This window comes from Epinephelus fuscoguttatus, linkage group LG19 (genome assembly GCF_011397635.1).
Source record: "Epinephelus fuscoguttatus linkage group LG19, E.fuscoguttatus.final_Chr_v1".
Classification (NCBI taxonomy): domain Eukaryota; kingdom Metazoa; phylum Chordata; class Actinopteri; order Perciformes; family Serranidae; genus Epinephelus; species Epinephelus fuscoguttatus.
Genome location: NC_064770.1, coordinates 19,362,894 through 19,386,801, shown reverse-complemented (window position 1 = coordinate 19,386,801; position 23,908 = coordinate 19,362,894). Strand labels below are relative to the sequence as shown.

Sequence of the window (23,908 nt, the reverse complement as noted above, 5' to 3'; positions counted from 1 at the left end):
CGCTTTACGCTGCAACTCTTTTAGAATCTTGCTGGATTTTATGATTTATAGTTTTACAAATCTATGATTTTATGAATCAGTCAATCCATGTTTTAAACTGTTTTTAAATGTCCTTTTATATTAAATTGCCTTGTCTGTTTTATGTCCACTATGTCTATTTTCATGTGAAGCACTCAGTGCTTATAATGCACTCATTGTAGAGAACTCTGTGCTGCATTTATTGTATGTAAGGTGCATATATATGTCAGTTTATTATTGTTATTATTATTATTATTATTATTATTATTATTGTTATTATTAAATATACTGATGTGTAGTGCCAGCCTCTTTCTGTCCTGGTGGCTCATGTTTGTTATCAGCTCCTTGTCTTTGGCTTTTTTAGTGCAGACAGTATACATCTCTCTAAATTGACAACTGGCTTGTAGTGAGAATGAGTGGAAGTTAAAGATTACTCATGAGAGGTAAATTTCAACTCAAGAAAGGCAGGAAAAAAAGAGCATATTAGTTGTTAGGACCCAGTATCTTCTCACCAGCGAGTGTTTAGATCCAGCTGTAACAGACTGTTTGATACTTAGGAGCAATGTCAGCACTGTTAAGATCCTGTGCTCACAGTGTCAGATCTGTGGATGGACTCAAACACAGCAAAGCTTGGAAATTATGCAGCACAGGTCTGCTCCAGTGGTGTCGGTGAGTTCAATGCATTTTATGTTCAGTGGTGAAATGGCAACATGGTTGTACTCAAATACTTATTGAAGATGCTTTTAAATCAAGTGACAACGATCAGAACATCGAATTGGTTGTCAGTCAGTGATTTAAAAAACAGTATTACAGACAATACTAATCTCACTGGGTCCATCACTTTTAGCCAGGAGGAGGTCAAATTAAACAGCTGGTTGTCATCTAACATTTTAACCTTCAGTGTGCCCCTGACTGCCTGTATTTCTCATTTGCAAACTGTTGATAAGCAATATTATCATCTAGGTATAAATTTCAGGCAATAAATATTCAGTTCATCTTCCAGAGCCAAGTCTTACATTGAGACAATGCATTAGGACTAATGGCAAAGAAATTCAACAATTGTTTGCATAACACCGGCTGACTCAGAATGGACAGCTTTTATGCCTCTGTGTCAGTGACAGCTGTTGAATGAGGCATTATGTCCATATGTACATACATACGTTCATCAATGCACTATATCAAGAATGCCTTGAGGGACTTTCTTCAAATTTGGCACAAAGTCCACTGGGACTCAGCAATGAATTGATTGGATCAAAGGTGAAAGGTCAAAGGTGAAAGGTTGAAGTAACTGTTACCTCATTGGCGCTGATTCAGTCCAGTGAGAAATGCTCAACAACTGGGTTAACTTTGGGGTATGCTGCCTACTGAACGTGTGTAGTAGTCGATTGCAGTATTGGTATGAAAAGTGCGGCCAATTTGGGGCAGGAACTGACGCTGGAAGATGCTTCTTGTTCTGGTGGGCTACAGTTCAAAAAAGGAACATGAAAATTACTTGTTTCTTAGAAAAACATATTCTTTTACTCGTGTGCTGTACTTGTAGGTTATGCCACCTCTGCTACAAATTCAACTGAATATTTCTGAGTTCACGGTGACCCAATGAAAATGTGGAGATTCATTTTTATTACAAAAGAGAAAACTCAGTGATCATGACTATAATGACAAAAATAAGCACAGACTGATTTTCTATATAATGTTTTGTCAGCTTTAAGGGTTATTATCAGTGCACTGAAACAGTGGCTCCTACTTGGTGTGATACACCTGTGCTTTCCTAATTCTATGTATGCCAGGTCCCTCCATGTGGACACTCCTCCCAACAAACCCTCTCTGACTACCAGCTATGTCCATGGCACCTCCACCATCTCTCTGCTCCCCCTGACTGTAGGCCAGAGCCTGGACTCCACAGTTCAGTGCTGGCCTGACCGTGAAGCTGTGGTCTTCCTGCAGGATGGCATCCGGAAAACCTTTGCACAGTTTCAACAAGATGTCGGTTTTAGATTCGGTGCCTTTATGCATGTATTAACCCTTAAAAACTATCCATGATCTGAAGAATGATTACTGTGGTGACAAAATATCTGCTGTTGTGATGCAGGTTGACAAAGCAGCTGCAGGTCTGCTTGCTTTGGGCCTGAAGCGAGGCGACAGACTGGGAGTTTGGGGACCTAACACGTATGAATGGATCCTTTTCCAGTTTGCTTCAGCCAAAGCTGGAATTATACTGGTCAGTATGGGAGGTGTTTACAGATTTACAGTTTAATCTTGTGGTTAAAGATTGTGCTCTGTGTTCCCAAACACCCTGCTGTCAAGTGTCAGTGAGCAGGACATTGACCCCTATCAGAGGCCCTGGAGAGCTACTCTGTTGTAAAAGAAATAAGTATGACACTAAGGGAACTCTTAAATCACACATCAGATCTTGATCAATACATTATTTAAGTTGAAAATCTTTACTGATGTACACTGTATGATTTGTTGAGAACAAAATGGCATAACACCAGTCATTGAAAACCAAAATCATTAACCAACTGATGGCTGGATTCAAAATCCCACTAAAAGTAGAAAGTACATTTTGAAATCACAGGCTGATCCTTTTATCACAGCAATTCATACTGTGACTCAGTAGCGTGTATGGTCCCCATGTGCCTGCGTGCACTCCCAACGTCATCTGGGCATGCACCTGATGAGTTGGCGGATGGTGTCCTGGGGGATATCCTCCCAGATTCAGGGCATCAGTGAGATCCAGTGAGGGCCAGTCAATGGCATCAATGATTTCATCCAGGAACTGCCTACACACTCTGGCCACATGAAGCTGGGCATTGTTCTGCACCAGGAAGAACCCAGGGCTCACTGCACCAGCGTAAGGTCTGGCAGTCACTCTGAGGATTTCACCTATCAGCAGTCAGGGTACCCTTGGCTGTGACATGGAAGTCTGTGCAACCCTCCTCCCCAGACCATCACTGACCCACCGCCAAATCGGTCATGCTTGATGATGTTACAGGCAATATAACGTTCACCACAGTGTCTCCAGACTCTTTCACACCTTTCACATGTGCTCAGTGTGAACATGCTCTCATCCGTGAAAAGAACGGGGCACCAGTGGCAAACCTGCCAACTCTGGTGTTCTCTGGTGAGTGCCAATCGAGCTGCACAGTGCTTGGCTGAGAGTCCAGGTTCAACGAGAGGACGTCAAGCCCTCATGGAGTCTGTTTCTGACAGTTTGGTCAGAAACATGCACACCAGTAGCCTGCTGGAGGTCATTCTGTACGGCTCTGGCAGTGCTCCTCCTTGCACAAAGCAGCAGATATACCTGTCCGGCTGCTGGGTTGATCCTCTTCTACAGCCCTGTACAGCTCTCCTTGTGTAATGGCTGGTTTCCTGGTATCTCCTCCATGCTCTTGAGACTGTGCTGGGAGACATAGCAAACCTTCCTATGACCACATGTATGGATGTGCCATCCTGGAGGAGCTGGACTACCTGTGCAACCTGACTGGGCTGCACGTACCACCTCATACTACCAGCAGAACACAAAACTAAAGAAGAATCAGTCAGGAAGGATAAGCAGAGCAAATGTCTGTGGACACCACAAGACAACCCCCATTTTTGGTTTTTTTTTTTCAAAGCAGGTGAAACAGATTCACAATCACTTGTTCTCCCTAAATTGACCGATTGAAATCCCTGACATTAAACTGACTTGGTGTGATATTATGACGATTAAGAGTTGCCTTAATTTGTTTGAGCAGTGTGATCATGCAGTGCAGATTATATCATGTGTACAATATGGCATGTCCTATAAGGTCCTTTGGAAAATGTGCTGAGGAGTTGTATACAAAGACATGAAACCGTTGTTATATGTGCAGGTGCCATTGAACCCGGCCTATCAGGTGAAGGAAGTGGAGTTAGAAGGTAGTAACTAAGTACACTCACTTGAGGAACTTGTACCGTACTGTATTTCAGTTTTTTTGCTACTTTAAACTTACTCCACTACATTTATTTTATACCTTCAGTTTCAAGTTACTTTTCAGGTTCATATTAATAATACAAAATATAAATAGACAATACATGTTTCTCTGAAATGAGTCATACAGCATACAAGTTTATACTTTAGTATTTTGAATGAAATACTGTTGTGTAGTATTTCTACACTGCGTAATTGCTACATTTACTACATTTTACTTAAGTAAAAGACCTGAGACTTCCACCACATGAGAGAACTACATGTATTTTCAGTATTTTCATAGAAAAAAACTATCCTTATATATAACTCTGCAAGAATATAAATGCAACAGACCTGATTTGTCACATGCAGGTCCAGTGTAAAGCTGTGGTCTACCCAACTCACTTTAAAACCCAAAATTTCTGTGATATGCTGAGGGAGCTCTGCCCAGAGATCGACACAGCTCCAACAGGCACGATCAAAAGCTCCAGGTTTGACTGAGCCAATGAGAAATGTCACATGTAACGCATATTCTTCCTGTATTCTCATTTTGGGAGCAAGAATCTGTAAATACTTAACACACAATCTACAGTTAATGGTACAGTGGATATCTTGTTTTGGTTGCCAGACTTGCGTATGGTGATTGTGACAGATAGCAGACAGCCAGGGATGCTCCACGTAGAGGATGTGATGCAAGCAGGAGAGAGTCGACACCACAAAGAGCTGATGGATCTGCAGAGTAAACTGTCCTTCGATGAGCCCATCAACATCCAGTTCACATAGGTAACCTTCAGCATCTTTCACACTATCACACATGCACTGTATACCTTGTGTAACTTGACTGGAAAATGATGCTTGTTTATTTGTTCCAGGGGTCTACAGGGAGTCCAAAGGCAGCATGTCTTTCCCACCACAACATCGTAAACAATGCTTATTTTTTGGGTCTTCAAATGGGTTATGACTGGAGAGTAAGTCCATATTTGTCTTTTGACTTAAAGAAAACGCAGGTAGTGAAAGTGTAATTAATCTTATTTTCCACATTTCTATCAGCCTCAGGTGCGAGTGTGCATTCCCGCACCCATGCACCACACCTTTGGTACTGTAGCTGGAGGGATTTGTATGGCAGTACATGGCATCACACTGGTCTTCCCTTCCCCTGGCTACAACAGCCGAGCCAACCTAGAGGCCATTCAGAGTGAAAAGTACGGCATGCTGCTCATCACCTAAATGACTATCAAATAATCAATGTTATGCAACTTAACTGATTCTTGTTTTTTACTCAAGGTGCAGTGTCTTCTATGGTACTCCCACAATGTACATTGACATGCTCAGCCAACCAGATTCACACAAGTATGATGTGTCATCAATTGAAATTGGTAAGTGATTTTAAAACATAATTACTGTGTTGTATTGGAACAGGTGTGCTGTTTAGCAAGCTTTTACCTAAGTGTTACTGTGTTTTAGGCCTCATGGGAGGTTCTCCATGTCCTCCTGAGGTTGCGAGAAGATTGAAAACAGACATGAATGTGAAAGGCATAATGGTAAGTGGTTGTACGTCCTGTATTAAACTAATGTCAGTATAGCTTTTCCAGCATGTGTGAACACGTGTATCATGTTTTAATAGTGTGTTTATGGAACCACTGAGAACAGCCCCGTAACATTTCTGGGATTCCCACAAGACAACGAGGACCTGAAGATAAATACTGTTGGATGCATCATGAACCACACTGAGGTATGTCTTACTTTGTGGACAAACCTTTATCTACACATCACCATAACTATACTGTGATTTAGTGTGCTGGTGTGTCTTTGCCATAGGCCAAAGTGGTGGACCCTGCTACTGGGGAGATTGTCCCTCTGGGGGCCTCAGGAGAGCTGATGATCAGAGGCAGCTGTGTGATGCATGGATACTGGGACGATCCTGAGAAGACCAGAGAGGTTATCTCCCAAGATCGCTGGTACAGGACAGGGTAAGTTCCTACATGTACAATAAATAATTAATGTTTATCTTAAAGATAAAATACAGAGGCATGTTTCTGGAATAGGGGTTGAGTTGATTTTTCTCTTCTACACAGTGACACAGCCAGTCTGAACAGTCTGGGATACTGCCGCATTGAAGGACGCACAAAGGACATGATCATCAGAGGAGGGGAGAACATCTACCCTGCTGACATAGAGCAGTTTCTCTTTCCACATCGCAAAGTTCAGGAGGTGCAGGTGAGACTTAATAGCACTAGAGGGCAGCAAAGATATACATAGCCTCCACACAGCTGACAGCAAAGATAGATCTTGAAGTCATAATCTCTTTTGCTTAATGTGAATACAGTTGTAGATGTTCTTTTTATTGTTCATTTCATCATTTCATGAGAATAAATTCGATGTTTTATAATGAGCCGAGACGCTAATTCTACATTCTAGTCATTTTCCCTGTTTCCCAGGTGGTTGGAGTGAAAGATGAGAGGCTGGGTGAGCAGGTGTGTGCCTGCATAAGGCTGAAGGAGGGCCAGACCTCCAGTGCAGAGGAGATGAAAGCATTCTGCAAAGGCCAGGTGAGAGTAGGTTATGTTAAAAATACAATATCTCAACATACTTATAATCAAAGCACAGCTGTTCAGTTTGTGTTGTTTCTTCCTAGATTTCTCACTTCAAGATCCCACACTATGTGATGTTCGTAGACAGCTACCCTCTGACAGCTATAAGAAAGGTACAATCAGAGATATTGGATGAAGGGAGATACCCAGCTGTAGGCTTATCCAATGTTAAGAAAACGGTTACTCTTCCTGTCTCCTAAGTGGGCGTGGTTAGCTCTCCCTCCAATCAGAGCCTGTTCTCCCTCAACCCCCCCCCCAGGGCGAAAGAATTGACCATAAATTGTGATTAGTTCATTTTCCTCATTGACGACAATACATTCAGAGCTGCTGCAAGTCTCCTACAGGGGCGTGGCGCTGACGTCACTGAATCAGGAAGTGAGCTGAGTGGGGTATCTCGCTTCATCCAATATCTCTGGTACAATTCTTCTACTGTACTATCAAGATGGCAGTGCAGATTATGATTGACTGAAATGACTGCTGCTTTTTGTTTTTACAGATCAAGAAGAACATATTAAGGGAAGAAATGGACAAGAAGTTATTCCATCAGTTTTATTAAGTGAAAAACTGTTAATAATATTAATAAGGAGTGTCCTTTTGCATGATGTAATTGAGCCAAGTAGGACATGCTCCTGGATCAACATTGTGTTCCTGGACTAGCACTGCAATGAACCAATCACAGCCCTCTGACATCATCACTGCACTGCTCCTTTGTATTTCTTCTGAGCTAAACCAAGTTTTCCAAGATTACATTTGTTCAATTGAAAAATAAATCCCCAGTATCATTGAACAAACACCTTATAAGCTACTGCAGGGTTAGTGAGTTAGCTTGCTAACTAGGTAGGCTATGCTAACAAGTTAGCTTGACAATAAGCTAGACGATTTTTCACTAACATTAACACTAAAGATAATATCATTTTGTGGTTGCAAAGAGTCGCAGTGGACATATTTTATTATTTATTTTATTTTGTTTCAATAAATATACTGATGATGTGTAGTGCCAGCTAGGGCTGGACTGGGACAAAAATTTGGCCCTGGACTTTTTGGTCCAGACTAGTCCACCACTACAATCCGCGTGCAGATACTGTGCCAACTCGCCCCCCATTGATGTACATAAACACAAAAGCACTTAATAACACTAGGCTACTACACTGAACAATATCCCTTTATATTCTGGAGCCTTGAATAAAATAAATCATGACTACACAGTATGTTGCTCACTTGGTCTTAAGAAGGATACTGGAGAAAGGATTTAAGATTCAAGAGTGTTTATTTATCACTCACTCATAGGCAGTGAAACTGTCATGGCATTGGCAGGCTGGCAGCAAGGTACTGTAGGTCACTCACAATCACACAAACAGAGAGCCCTGTGAAAGACAGACAACAAAAGATGTATACATTATTTAAGTGATTACTGAACAATATGCATGCAAGTTATCAAATCTTGACTAAAATACATGGATAATAGATAGCCAAGAAAAGAGGAAAGTAATTGTATTGCTCTTACAAAGAGGATGCTGGCTAAAGCACATCAGGACACTGGCAACAAGGAAGACAACTGTAAGTCCCTCACAAAGCACACACTGGAACAAATATAAAGCCCTCCTCAGCCCTGTGAAAGACAGACAACATTATTTAAGTGATTACAAATTGTAAATTAACAACCCAGTACTTAATATACTAACTCACATGTCATTATAGGTAGAAATGATCAAAAATTGTGAAAATAGCAGATCTACATGCTCAAACCACATCACAATGCAACATGTGAGTTGTAAGCTTGTAGATCTGAAATTATGTGTGGCATCCTTTGATGAAAGTATGGGAAATAGTGGTTATGTGGTTATCAATAAAAGCAACTAATCAATTAATCAGGATATGAATATGGTTATTGTTTTCCAATACTTTAGATAACTAGATTTAGTTGTAACACACCACACTATGCAGAGTTTGCTATTTATTATGTCAAGTAAAGTTCGTAGACAGTTAAGCAACCGTTCTGAACATTTATTAGCCTTGGTGTTGAGTACAGTGCATGTTTGATTTGAACGTTTATGGAGACGTAAATCTCTTTGCAACCGGAGATGTTTCAAGATGTTCATGCAATGAACGTCTTGGTCCAAGGCTAAACATTTATATGAATGAGTGTTTATCCACACCATGCTGGCACACACCTGCTATCACCACCACCACCAATCTCCTCCTGCTCCTGTACCACCTCCATGGCAGCGGCAGCCTCACTTCCACTTTTCACTGTCCGACACCGACGCCACCTGCTGCTGAGAGGGACCCGCAGGCGCAGCTGAAGCCAGGCCAGCCCCCGCAGCAAACATATCTGAAACTTTTCTGCTCTTAGCAGCACCAGTCGCGAGAGCTTTTTTTTTTACGCCCCTGGTGCCAGCGTCTTTCTGTCCTGGTGGCTCATGTTTGTTATCAGCTCCTTGTCTTTGGTATTTTATGTGCAGACCATATAAATCTTTTCATATTGCCAACTGGCTTTTAGCCAGTGAGAATGAGTGGAAGTTAAAGATTAACGTTACACATGGATGGTAAAATTCAACTTATGTCAAGATAGGCAGGTAAAACTGAGCATATTAGTTGTTAGGACCCAGTATCTGCTCACCAGCGAGTGTTTAGATCCAGCTGTAACAGACTGTTTGATACTTAGGAGCAATGTCAGCACTGTTAAGATCCTGTGCTCACAGTGTCAGATCTGTGGATGGACTCAAACACAGCAAGGCTTGGAAATTATGCAGCACAGGTCTGCTCCAGTGGTGTCGGTGAGTTCAATGCATTTTATGTTTAGTGGTCAAATGGCAACATGGTTGTACTCAAGTATTTACTGAAGATGCTTTTAAACCAAGTGACAAAGATCATTGTGAGATATCTAAATAGCCTATAGGATTGGTTGTTCATCAGTTTAAAAAAGCACAAATTCAACTATCTATCTGATTCAGAATGGACAGGTTTTATGCCTCTGCTCCGGTGACAGGTGTGGCTATACGTTTTTGTCTGTCCCATTGCTGTGAACACAATATCTCAACAACACCTTGCGGGAATTTCCTCAACTTTGGCACAAACGTCCACTTGAACTTGATGAACTGATCAGATTTCCTTGGTTTAAGGTCACATTGCAATATCTCAAGAATCTCAAGAATGCCTTTCTTCAATTTTGGCACCAACCTCAACTTGGACTCAAAGAAAAACTGATCAGATTTTGGTAGTTAAACGTCAAGGGTCAAAGGTCACTGTGTCACTGTAAATTACCCATAATGCATCTCAACCAACTACAGTTTAATCAGAAGATATTTGGGTTTGTTATTCTAGTACCGGCTAATGTAATCTTGCTAGCCTAAAGCAGAAGAGGACTGAGCTTACGGAGGGCTGGAGAGATCACTTGCAAAGTTGTAGCCCATGGATGTATTACTAGATCTGAAAACCCGACCCCAAGAGCATTATGGCCAATTTGGTCCAAGGACTGTCGCTGGAAGATGCCTTTTGTTTTGGTAGGCTACACTTAAAAAGAGGAACATGAAAATTACTTGTTACTTAAACTGACTGCTGTGCTTTTCCTCATTCTATGTATGCCAGGTCCCTCCATGTGGACACTCCTCCCAACAAACCCTCTCTGACTACCAGCTATGTCCACGGCACCTCCACCATCTCTCTGCTCCCCCTGACTGTAGGCCAGTGCCTGGACTCCACAGTGCAGCGCTGGCCTGACCGTGAAGCTGTGGCCTTCCTGCAGGACGGCGTCCGGAAAACCTTTGCACAGTTTCAACAAGATGTGATTCATTTCAATGTTAACTCAATAAAATAGCTGTTAGAACTTTTTACACCTGACAAAATCACGTGTTAATCCTAAAGCACAGAATGTGCCTTTTTAAAATGACTGTCTGGTGTGTCAGTGACTTTAAATGATGCAACTCCCATGAAATTTAGTTTCACAATGTGAATTTGTTCTTTTCTTCTTAAGGAAATCATCACGTCCTCTGATTTACAGGAATACCTTCATTGCATGCAGTAAAAAGAAATCATTAAACGCTAACAAAGGCAGGAAAGCTAAATTGTAAAATGTCAGAATTCTACTGTCAGCGGTGACAACATACCTGCTATTGTTGTGACGTTTGTTGGTGCAGGTTGACAAGGCGGCTGCAGGTCTGCTTGCTTTGGGCCTGAAGAGAGGCGACAGACTGGGAGTTTGGGGACCCAACATGTATGAATGGATCCTTTTCCAATATGCGTCAGCCAAAGCTGGAATTATAATGGTCAGTATCAGAGTTGTTTACAGATTTGAAATTACATTTACAGTTTAATCTTGTGGTTTAGCAGTGTGCTCTGTGTTCCCAAACACCCTGCTGTAAAGTGTCAGTGAGCAGGACATTGACCCTCATCAGGGGCCCTGGAGAGCTACTCTGTTGTTGTAAAAGAAATAAGTATTTATTTCTATATACAGTATGTTGTAATAAGGCATTCAGCCATGCAGTGCAGAATGTATCATGTGTAAGACATGGTATTTACTTCAAAGCCCTTTGAAAAATGTATGTTGAAGGGTTGCATGTATATTTGCCATGAAACTGTTGTTATATGTGCAGGTGCCATTGAACCCAGCCTATCAGGTGAAGGAAGTGGAGTTTACTCTAAAGAAGGTAGTAACTAAGTACATTCACTCCAGGTACCTGTACTGTACTTGAGTTGTTTTTTTTTTTGTTTTTTTTTTTGCTACTTTATACTTCTTCTACATTATAATTTAGAGGCAAATATTGTACTATGTTGTTTACTTCACTTCCTTTATTTTATACCTTTAGTTTTTAGTTAATTTTTAGGTTCATATTGATAATAAAAATATAAATAGACAAAACATGTTTCTCTGAAATGGGTCATACACCATACGAGTTTTACTTTAGTACTTTAAGTGAAGTATTATTTTAGAATGCAGGACTTTTACCAGTAACAGAGTGTTTCTACACTGTGACATTGCTACATTTACTTCAGTAAAATGTCTGAGTACTTCTTTCACCAGTGAGAACCACATGTATTTTCTCAGAAAAAAAATAATCCTTATATAGTACGGTGTGAGAATATACATTCAACAGACCTGATTTGTCACATGCAGGTCCAGTGTAAAGCTGTGGTCTGCCCAACTCACTTTAAAACCCAAAATTTCTGTGATATTCTGAGGGAGCTCTGCCCAGAGATCGACACAGCTCCAACAGGCACGCTCAAAAGCTCCAGGTTTGACTGAGCCAATGAGAAATGTCACATGTAACGCATATTCTTCCTGTATTCTCATTTTGGGAGCAAGAATCTGTAAATACTTAACACACAATCTACAGTTAATGGTACAGTGGATATCTTGTTTTGGGTCTGCCAGGTTGCCAGACTTGCGTATGGTGATTGTGACAGATAGCAGACAGCCAGGGATGCTCCACGTAGAGGATGTGATGCAAGCAGGAGAGAGTCGACACCACAAAGAGCTGATGGATCTGCAGAGTAAACTGTCCTTCGATGAGCCCATCAACATCCAGTTCACATCAGTAACCTTCAGCATCTTTCACAATGTCACACATGCACTGTATACCTTGTGTAACTTGACTGGAAAATGATGCTTGTTTATTTGTTCCAGGGGACTACAGGGAGTCCAAAGGCAGCATGTCTTTCCCACCACAACATCGTAAACAATGCTTATTTTTTGGGTCTTCGAATGGGTTATGACTGGAGAGTAAGTCCATATTTGTCTTTTGACTTAAAGAAAACGCAGGTAGTGAAAGTGTAATTAATCTTATTTTCCGCATTTCTATCAGCCTCAGGTGCGAGTGTGCATTCCCGCACCCATGCACCACACCTTTGGTACTGTAGCTGGAGGGATTTGTATGGCAGTACATGGCATTACACTGGTCTTCCCTTCCTGGCTACAACAGCCGAGCCAACCTAGAGGCCATTCAGAGTGAAAAGTACGGCATGCTGCTCATCACCTAAATGACTATCAAATAATCAACGTTATGCAACTTAACTGATTCTTGTTTTTTACTCAAGGTGCAGTGTCTTCTATGGTACTCCCACAATGTACATTGACATGCTCAGCCAACCAGATTCACACAAGTATGATGTGTCATCAATTGAAATTGGTAAGTGATTTTAAAACACAATTACTGTGTTGTATTGGAACAGGTGTGCTGTTTAGCAAGCTTTTACCTAAGTGTTACTGTGTTTTAGGCCTCATGGGAGGTTCTCCATGTCCTCCTGAGGTTGCGAGAAGATTGAAAACAGACATGAATGTGAAAGGCATAATGGTAAGTGGTTGTACGTCCTGTATTAAACTAATGTCAGTATAGCTTTTCCAGCATGTGTGAACACGTGTATCATGTTTTAATAGTGTGTTTATGGAACCACTGAGAACAGCCCCGTAACATTTCTGGGATTCCCACAAGATGAAGAGGACCTGAAGATAAATACTGTTGGATGCATCATGAACCACACTGAGGTATGTCTTACTTTGTGGACAAACCTTTATCTACACATCACCATAACTATACTGTGATTTAGTGTGCTGGTGTGTCTTTGCCATAGGCCAAAGTGGTGGACCCTGCTACTGGGGAGATTGTCCCTCTGGGGGCCTCAGGAGAGCTGATGATCAGAGGCAGCTGTGTGATGCATGGATACTGGGACGATCCTGAGAAGACCAGAGAGGTTATCTCCCAAGACCGCTGGTACAGGACTGGGTAAGATCCTTCATGTACCATGTGCGCTGATGGGTATTAAAAAAGTAAATACAAGGATTCATGTTCAGGTGGGAAATATAGTATGTTACATGTGACAGTGTCAAATTTAGAAATTCAGTTACAATTATCTGATATATATTTCTAATCTTAAGATCACTCATCTCACATTTAGCTGATTTTTCCTCATTCCAAACAAACATGATGTGGGTCCACAAAATCAGGCTTTGGAGCAACTCCAGACTTTATACCCTATGATATCTCAAGTTTCTGGCTTTGAGAGAGAGTAGTTCATGTTCACATATTGATTCAACTTTCTTTGGGTGGTGTTCCCCTTGAAGATTTCACATTTAGAATTACATTTAATATTTAGATTTGTCAGTTATTTTTTTTTTTTTACATAAACACATTGTTAACAGTTAATGTAACCTACTTTTTTCATTCAGCACTCCATTATACGTTGTGTTTTGTTTTTTTCTTCTTCTACACAGTGACACAGCCAGTCTGAACAGTCTGGGATACTGCCGCATTGAAGGACATAAAGGACTTGATCATCAGAGGAGGAGAACATCTACCCTGCTGAGATAGAGCAGTTCCTTGCTACACATCCCAAAGTACAGGAGGTGCAGGTGAGACTTGGAACCACTAGATGGCAGCAAAGATCAGAGACATTGTCTTTGAACAGCCGATGGCAAAAATACACCTTGAAGCCAAACTTTCTCTAGTTGTTGTATTTCTCTGTCTGTTTCCCAGGTGGTTGGAGTGAAAGATGAGAGGCTGGGTGAGCAGGTGTGTGCCTGCATCAGGCTGAAGGAGGGCCAGACCTGCAGTGCAGAGGAGATAAAAGCATTCTGCAAAGGCCAGGTGAGAGTAGGTGATTTAATACAATATCCCAACATACTCATAATCAAAGCACAGCTGTTCAGTTTGTGTTGTTTCTTCCTAGATTTCCCACTTCAAGATCCCACACTATGTGATGTTCGTAGACAGCTACCCTCTGACAGCTATAAGAAAGGTACAACACTTTTGATCTGACACCAGCAACCTAACTATTAAGATGGCAGTGGTAAAATATGGTTGATTACTACACTGAGACTGAAATGGCTGCTGCTTTTTGTCTTCTTAGGTCAAGAAGAACATACTGAAGGAAGAAATGGAGAAGAAATTATTCCATTGATGTTGTTTTAGTGGAAAAACTGTTAAACAAGGGTGTCCTTTTGCATGATGTGATTGCATTTTTCACTAACATTAAGACTAAAGATAATATAATTTTGTGGTTGCAAAGACTCACAATACACATTAGTTTCCCTTCTTTTTAAAGCCTATTCAATAAATTCTTTCTTTTTTTTCTGCAAGATTACAGTGCTAGTGTTGATCCAGGACCATCTCTGCTATGTTCTTGTTGATATAAACAAACTATCCAGAGTCAACATGGCAGTGTGGTCCTGGATCAACAATAGCACTGCAATCTTGCGAAAAAGTCTGAATATGTTATTAAAAAAGGAGGGAAACTATGTTAATCACAGGACTTTGCTACTGAAAAATGATATTATCCTCACTCTTTAATGTTAGTGAACAATATTGTAGCCTATTGGCAAGCTTACTTGTTAGCATAGCCTCCCTTGTTAGCAAGCTAACTCATCTAGCTAATCCTCATAAGGATTTTTTTCACTTGTCCTAACTTCAACTTTGTTGACGTAGCTTAGCTCTGAAGAAGCTCAAAGAATTTTAAAAGAAGCACGGGCGCAGCACACTGATGATTTTAGAGGGCCGTGATTGGTTGATAGCAATGTTGGTCCTGGATTGCACTGTGGGATGCTTGATCCATGTCCTACTTGGCATGGATCTGCGTGTTCACAGGAAAAAGTATCCCATGGCCTGTAGGTGGCACTGCAGGCTCCATCATGTGAAGCTGTAATCATTCAAACCAACATTTTGTTCAGTTTGTGATTATCAACCTTTTGAATAAAAAAATGTCATCACTTTATTATTTTATCCTGTCAGACATTTGTAGCATAACACAACATGTTTTAGCCATATCTCAAGAATGTATATGTAATTATGACAAAATGTCACACATATGTCTAATAGCATAAAATAATGAAATGATGACATTCTATATCCAAAAGGTCAAAGGTCAGCTTCACTGTGGCATCATAATGTAACTTTTCTGGCCATTATTCAGCGCCATAACTCAGGAACAGATGCAATGTGCAATACAATTTCTGTGCTGCCAAGTCAAGTTGACAAGGGTTTGGCATTATATTGTTCATTTCTGAAATATTTCTGTGTCAATTTGTTAGACAAGATGTTTCAATAAATTTCCACTTTCTATTTACGCTTTACGCTGCTGCAACTCTTTTAGAATCTTGCTGGATTTTATGATTTATAGTTTTACAAATCTATGATTTTATGAATCAGTCAATCCATGTTTTAAACTGTTTTAAATGTCCTTTTATATTAAATTGCCTTGTCTGTTTTATGTCCACTATGTCTATTTTCATGTGAAGCACTCAGTGCTTATAATGCGCTCATTGTAGAGAACTCTGTGCTGCATTTATTGTATGTAAAGTGCATATATATATCAGTTTATTTGTTATTATTAAATATACTGATGTGTAGTGCCAGCCTCTTTCTGTCCTGGTGGCTCATGTTTGTTATCAGCTCCTTGTCTTTGGCTTTTTTAGTGCAGACAGTATACATCTCTCTAAATTGACAACTGGCTTGTAGCCAGTGAGAATGAGTGGAAGTTAAAGATTACTCATGAGAGGTAAATTTCAACTCAAGAAAGGCAGGAAAAAAAGAGCATATTAGTTGTTAGGACCCAGTATCTTCTCACCAGCGAGTGTTTAGATCCAGCTGTAACAGACTGTTTGATACTTAGGAGCAATGTCAGCACTGTTAAGATCCTGTGCTCACAGTGTCAGATCTGTGGATGGACTCAAACACAGCAAAGCTTGGAAATTATGCAACACAGGTCTGCTCCAGTGGTGTCGGTGAGTTCAATGCATTTTATGTTCAGTGGTGAAATGGCAACATGGTTGTACTCAAATACTTATTGAAGATGCTTTTAAATCAAGTGACAACGATCAGAACATCGAATTGGTTGTCAGTCAGTGATTTAAAAAACAGTATTACAGACAATACTAATCTCACTGGGTCCATCACTTTTAGCCAGGAGGAGGTCAAATTAAACAGCTGGTTGTCATCTAACATTTTAACCTTCAGTGTGCCCCCTGACTGCCTGTATTTCTCATTTGCAAACTGTTGATAAGCAATATTATCATCTAGGTATAAATTTCAGGCAATAAATATTCAGTTCATCTTCCAGAGCCAAGTCTTACATTGAGACAATGCATTAGGACTAATGGCAAAGAAATTCAACAATTGTTTGCATAACACCGGCTGACTCAGAATGGACAGCTTTTATGCCTCTGTGTCAGTGACAGCTGTTGAATGAGGCATTATGTCCATATGTACATACATACGTCCATCAATGCACTATATCAAGAATGCCTTGAGGGACTTTCTTCAAATTTGGCACAAAGTCCACTGGGACTCAGCAATGAATTGATTGGATCAAAGGTGAAAGGTCAAAGGTGAAAGGTTGAGGTAACTGTTACCTCATTGGCGCTGATTCAGTCCAGTGAGAAATGCTCAACAACTGGGTTAACTTTGGGGTATGCTGCCTACTGAACGTGTGTAGTAGTCGATTGCAGTATTGGTATGAAAAGTGCGGCCAATTTGGGGCAGGAACTGACGCTGGAAGATGCTTCTTGTTCTGGTGGGCTACAGTTCAAAAAAGGAACATGAAAATTACTTGTTTCTTAGAAAAACATATTCTTTTACTCGTGTGCTGTACTTGTAGGTTATGCCACCTCTGCTACGAATTCAACTGAATATTTCTGAGTTCACGGTGACCCAATGAAAATGTGGAGATTCAGTTTTATTACAAAAGAGAAAACTCAGTGATCATGACTATAATGACAAAAATAAGCACAGACTGTTTTTCTATATAATGTTTTGTCAGCTTTAAGGGTTATTATCAGTGCACTGAAACAGTGGCTCCTACTTGGTGTGAAACACCTGTGCTTTCCTAATTCTATGTATGCCAGGTCCCTCCATGTGGACACCTCCCAACAAACCCTCTCTGACTACCAGCTATGTCCATGGCACCTCCACCATCTCTCTGCTCCCCCTGACTGTAGGCCAGAGCCTGGACTCCACAGTTCAGCGCTGGCCTGACCGTGAAGCTGTGGTCTTCCTGCAGGATGGCATCCGGAAAACCTTTGCACAGTTTCAACAAGATGTCGGTTTTAGATTCGGTGCCTTTATGCATGTTTCAACCCTTAAAAACTATCCATGATCTGAAGAATGATTACTGTGGTGACAAAATATCTGCTGTTGTGATGCAGGTTGGAAGCAGCTGCAGGTCTGCTTGCTTTGGGCCTGAAGCGGGCGACAGACTGGGAGTTTGGGGACCTAACACGTATGAATGGATCCTTTTCCAGTTTGCTTCAGCCAAAGCTGGAATTATACTGGTCAGTATGGGAGGTGTTTACAGATTTACAGTTTAATCTTGTGGTTAAAGATTGTGCTCTGTGTTCCCAAACACCCTGCTGTCAAGTGTCAGTGAGCAGGACATTGACCCCTATCAGAGGCCCTGGAGAGCTACTCTGTTGTAAAAGAAATAAGTATGACACTAAGGGAACTCTTAAATCACACATCAGATCTTGATCAATACATTATTTAAGTTGAAAATCTTTACTGATGTACACTGTATGATTTGTTGAGAACAAATGGCATAACACCAGTCAATGAAAACCAAAATCATTAACCAACTGATGGCTGGATTCAAAATCCCACTAAAAGTAGAAAGTACATTTTGAAATCACAGGCTGATCCTTTTATCACAGCAATTCATACTGTGACTCAGTAGCGTGTATGGTCCCCATGTGCCTGCGTGCACTCCCAACGTCATCTGGGCATGCACCTGATGAGTTGGCGGATGGTGTCCTGGGGGATATCCTCCCAGATTCAGGGCATCAGTGAGATCCAGTGAGGGCCAGTCAATGGCATCAATGATTTCATCCAGGAACTGCCTACACACTCTGGCCACATGAAGCTGGGCATTGTTCTGCACCAGGAAGAACCCAGGGCTCACTGCACCAGCGTAAGGTCTGGCAGTCACTCTGAGGATTTCACCTATCAGCAGTCAGGGTACCCTTGGCTGTGACATGGAAGTCTGTGCAACCCTCCTCCCCAGACCATCACTGACCCACCGCCAAATCGGTCATGCTTGATGATGTTACAGGCAATATAACGTTCACCACAGTGTCTCCAGACTCTTTCACACCTTTCACATGTGCTCAGTGTGAACATGCTCTCATCCGTGACAAGAACGGGGCACCAGTGGCAAACCTGCCAACTCTGGTGTTCTCTGGTGAGTGCCAATCGAGCTGCACAGTGCTTGGCTGAGAGTCCAGGTTCAACGAGAGGACGTCAAGCCCTCATGGAGTCTGTTTCTGACAGTTTGGTCAGAAACATGCACACCAGTAGCCTGCTGGAGGTCATTCTGTACGGCTCTGGCAGTGCTCCTCCTTGCACAAAGCAGCAGATATACCTGTCCGGCTGCTGGGTTGATCCTCTTCTACAGCCCTGTACAGCTCTCCTTGTGTAATGGCTGGTTTCCTGGTATCTCGTCCATGCTCTTGAGACTGTGCTGGGAGACATAGCAAACCTTCCTATGACCACATGTATGGATGTGCCATCCTGGAGGAGCTGGACTACCTGTGCAACCTGACTGGGCTGCACGTCACCACCTCATACTACCAGCAGAACACAAAACTAAAGAAGAATCAGTCAGGAAGGATAAGCAGAGCAAATGTCTGTGGACACCACAAGACAACCCCATTTTGGTTTTTTTTCAAAGCAGGTGAAACAGATTCACAATCACTTGTTCTCCCTAAATTGACCAATTGAAATCCCTGACATTAAACTGACTTGGTGTGATATTATGACGATTAAGAGTTGCCTTAATTTGTTTGAGCAGTGTGATCATGCAGTGCAGATTATATCATGTGTACAATATGGCATGTCCTATAAGGTCCTTTGGAAAATGTGCTGAGGAGTTGTATACAAAGACATGAAACCGTTGTTATATGTGCAGGTGCCATTGAACCCAGCCTATCAGGTGAAGGAAGTGGAGTTTACTCTAAAGAAGGTAGTAACTAAGTACATTCACTTGAGGAACTTGTACCGTACTGTATTTCAGTTTTTTTGCTACTTTAAACTTACTCCACTACATTTATTTTATACCTGCAGTTTCAAGTTACTTTTCAGGTTCATATTAATAATACAAAATATAAATAGACAATACATGTTTCTCTGAAATGAGTCATACAGCATACAAGTTTATACTTTAGTATTTTGAATGAAATACTGTTGTGTAGTATTTCTACACTGCGGTATTGCTACATTTACTACATTTTACTTAAGTAAAAGACCTGAGACTTCCACCACATGAGAGAACTACATGTATTTTCAGTATTTTCATAGAAAAAAACTATCCTTATATATAACTCTGCAAGAATATAAATGCAACAGACCTGATTTGTCACATGCAGGTCCAGTGTAAAGCTGTGGTCTACCCAACTCACTTTAAAACCCAAAATTTCTGTGATATGCTGAGGGAGCTCTGCCCAGAGATCGACACAGCTCCAACAGGCACGATCAAAAGCTCCAGGTTTGACTGAGCCAATGAGAAATGTCACATGTAACGCATATTCTTCCTGTATTCTCATTTTGGGAGCAAGAATCTGTAAATACTTAACACACAATCTACAGTTAATGGTACAGTGGATATCTTGTTTTGGGTCTGCCAGGTTGCCAGACTTGCGTATGGTGATTGTGACAGATAGCAGACAGCCAGGGATGCTCCACGTAGAGGATGTGATGCAAGCAGGAGAGAGTCGACACCACAAAGAGCTGATGGATCTGCAGAGTAAACTGTCCTTCGATGAGCCCATCAACATCCAGTTCACATCAGTAACCTTCAGCATCTTTCACACTATCACACATGCACTGTATACCTTGTGTAACTTGACTGGAAAATGATGCTTGTTTATTTGTTCCAGGGGACTACAGGGAGTCCAAAGGCAGCATGTCTTTCCCACCACAACATCGTAAACAATGCTTATTTTTTGGGTCTTCGAATGGGTTATGACTGGAGAGTAAGTCCATATTTGTCTTTTGACTTAAAGAAAACGCAGGTAGTGAAAGTGTAATTAATCTTATTTTCCGCATTTCTATCAGCCTCAGGTGCGAGTGTGCATTCCCGCACCCATGCACCACACCTTTGGTACTGTAGCTGGAGGGATTTGTATGGCAGTACATGGCATCACACTGGTCTTCCCTTCCCCTGGCTACAACAGCCGAGCCAACCTAGAGGCCATTCAGAGTGAAAAGTACGGCATGCTGCTCATCACCTAAATGACTATCAAATAATCAACGTTATGCAACTTAACTGATTCTTGTTTTTTACTCAAGGTGCAGTGTCTTCTATGGTACTCCCACAATGTACATTGACATGCTCAGCCAACCAGATTCACACAAGTATGATGTGTCATCAATTGAAATTGGTAAGTGATTTTAAAACACAATTACTGTGTTGTATTGGAACAGGTGTGCTGTTTAGCAAACTTTTACCTAAGTGTTACTGTGTTTTAGGCCTCATGGGAGGTTCTCCATGTCCTCCTGAGGTTGCGAGAAGATTGAAAACAGACATGAATGTGAAAGGCATAATGGTAAGTGGTTGTACGTCCTGTATTAAACTAATGTCAGTATAGCTTTTCCAGCATGTGTGAACACGTGTATCATGTTTTAATAGTGTGTTTATGGAACCACTGAGAACAGCCCCGTAACATTTCTGGGATTCCCACAAGACAACGAGGACCTGAAGATAAATACTGTTGGATGTATCATGAACCACACTGAGGTATGACCCATTTTTTTGGACAAACCTTTATCTACACATCACCATAACTATACTGTGATTTCGTGTGCTGGTGTGTCTTTGCCATAGGCCAAAGTGGTGGACCCTGCTACTGGGGAGATTGTCCCTCTGGGGGCCTCAGGAGAGCTGATGATCAGAGGCAGCTGTGTGATGCATGGATACTGGGACGATCCTGAGAAGACCAGAGAGGTTATCTCCCAAGATCGCTGGTACAGGACTGGGTAAGATCCTTCATGTACCATGTGCGCTGATGGGTATTAAAAAAGTAAATACAAGGATTCATGTTCAGGTGGGAAATATAGTATGTTACATGTGACAGTGTCAAATTTAGAAATTCAGTTACAATTATCTGATATATATTTCTAATCTTAAGATCACTCATCTCACATTTAGCTGATTTTTCCTCATTCCAAACAAACATGATGTGGGTCCACAAAATCAGGCTTTGGAGCAACTCCAGACTTTATACCCTATGATATCTCAAGTTTGGGACTTCTCCAGTTTCTGGCTTTGAGAGAGAGTAGTTCATGTTCACATATTGATTCAACTTTCTTTGGGTGGTGTTCCCCTTGAAGATTTCACATTTAGATTACATTTAATATTTAGATTTGTCAGTTATTTATTTATTTTTTTTACATAAACACATTGTTAACAGTTAATGTAACCTACTTTTTTCATTCAGCACTCCATTATACGTTGTGTTTTGTTTTTTTCTTCTTCTACACAGTGACACGGCCAGTCTGAACAGTCTGGGATACTGCCGCATTGAAGGACGCATAAAGGACATGATCATCAGAGGAGGGGAGAACATCTACCCTGCTGAGATAGAGCAGTTCCTTGCTACACATCCCAAAGTACAGGAGGTGCAGGTGAGACTTGGAACCACTAGATGGCAGCAAAGATCAGAGACATTGTCTTTGAACAGCCGATGGCAAAAATACACCTTGAAGCCAAACTTTCTCTAGTTGTTGTATTTCTCTGTCTGTTTCCCAGGTGGTTGGAGTGAAAGATGAGAGGCTGGGTGAGCAGGTGTGTGCCTGCATCAGGCTGAAGGAGGGCCAGACCTGCAGTGCAGAGGAGATAAGAGCATTCTGCAAAGGCCAGGTGAGAGTAGGTGATTTAATACAATATCCCAGCATACACATAATCAAAGCACAGCTGTTCAGTTTGTGTTGTTTCTTCCTAGATTTCCCACTTCAAGATCCCACACTATGTGATGTTCGTAGACAGCTACCCTCTGACAGCTATAAGAAAGGTACAACACTTTTGATCTGACACCAGCAACCTAACTATTAAGATGACAGCGGTAAAATATGGTTGATTACTACACTGAGACTGAAATGGCTGCTGCTTTTTGTCTTCTTAGGTCAAGAAGAACATACTGAAGGAAGAAATGGAGAAGAAATTATTCCATTCAAGTAGTTTTAGTGGAAAAACTGTTAATTATATTAACAAGGGGTGTCCTTTTGCATGATGTGATTGCATTTTTCACTAACATTAAGACTAAAGATAATATAATTTTGTGGTTGCAAAGACTCACAATACACATTAGTTTCCCTTCTTTTTAAAGCCTATTCAATAAATTCTTTCTTTTTCTGCAAGATTACAGTGCTAGTGTTGATCCAGGACCATCTCTGCTATGTTCTTGTTGATATAAACAAACTATCCAGAGTCAACATGGCAGTGTGGTCCTGGATCAACAATAACACTGCAATCTTGCGAAAAAGTCTGAATATGTTATTAAAAAAGGAGGGAAACTATGTTAATCACAGGACTTTGCTACTGAAAAATGATATTATCCTCACTCTTTAATGTTAGTGAACAATATTGTAGCCTATTGGCAAGCTTACTTGTTAGCATAGCCTCCCTTGTTAGCAAGCTAACTCATCTAGCTAATCCTCATAAGGATTTTTTTTTCACTTGTCCTAACTTCAACTTTGTTGACGTAGCTTAGCTCTGAAGAAGCTCAAAGAATTTTAAAAGAAGCACGGGCGCAGCACACTGATGATTTTAGAGGGCCGTGACTGGTTGATAGCAATGTTGGTCCTGGATTGCACTGTGGGATGCTTGATCCATGTCCTACTTGGCATGGATCTGCGTGTTCACAGGAAAAAGTATCCCATGGCCTGTAGGTGGCACTGCAGGCTCCATCATGTGAAGCTGTAATCATTCAAACCAACATTTTGTTCAGTTTGTGATTATCAACCTTTTGAATAAAAAAATGTCATCACTTTATCGTTTTATCCTGTCAGACATTTGTAGCATAACACAACATGTTTTAGCCATATCTCAAGAATGTATATGTAATTATGACAAAATGTCACACATATGTCTAATAGCATAAAATAATGAAATGATGACATTCTATATCCAAAAGGTCAAAGGTCAGCTTCACTGTGGCATCATAATGTAACTTTTCTGGCCATTATTCAGCGCCATAACTCAGGAACAGATGCAATGTGCAATACAATTTCTGTGCTAAGTCAAGTTGACAAGGGTTTGGCATTATATTGTTCATTTCTGAAATATTTCTGTGTCAATTTGTTAGACAAGATGTTTCAATAAATTTCCACTTTCTATTTACGCTTTACGCTGCTGCAACTCTTTTAGAATCTTGCTGGATTTTATGATTTATAGTTTT

At 41.0% G+C, this 23,908-nt stretch overlaps 1 long non-coding RNA gene and 2 pseudogenes across 1 annotated transcript; 2 read left to right on the top strand and 1 right to left on the bottom strand.

The window, feature by feature from the left end:
• The first annotated feature begins 484 nt into the window (after positions 1 to 484).
• Positions 485 to 8,047, top strand: LOC125879975 (medium-chain acyl-CoA ligase ACSF2, mitochondrial-like; annotated as a pseudogene).
• Positions 7,786 to 8,159, bottom strand: LOC125879977 (uncharacterized). The gene is made up of 2 exons (XR_007447996.1): positions 8,042 to 8,159; positions 7,786 to 7,901 (listed from the first exon to the last, which is right to left on the bottom strand). It is a non-coding gene; the product is annotated as an uncharacterized LOC125879977 (long non-coding RNA).
• A 1,021-nt stretch (positions 8,160 to 9,180) lies between these two features.
• LOC125879968 (medium-chain acyl-CoA ligase ACSF2, mitochondrial-like) lies at positions 9,181 to 23,740 on the top strand (annotated as a pseudogene).
• The last annotated feature ends 168 nt before the right edge of the window (positions 23,741 to 23,908 follow it).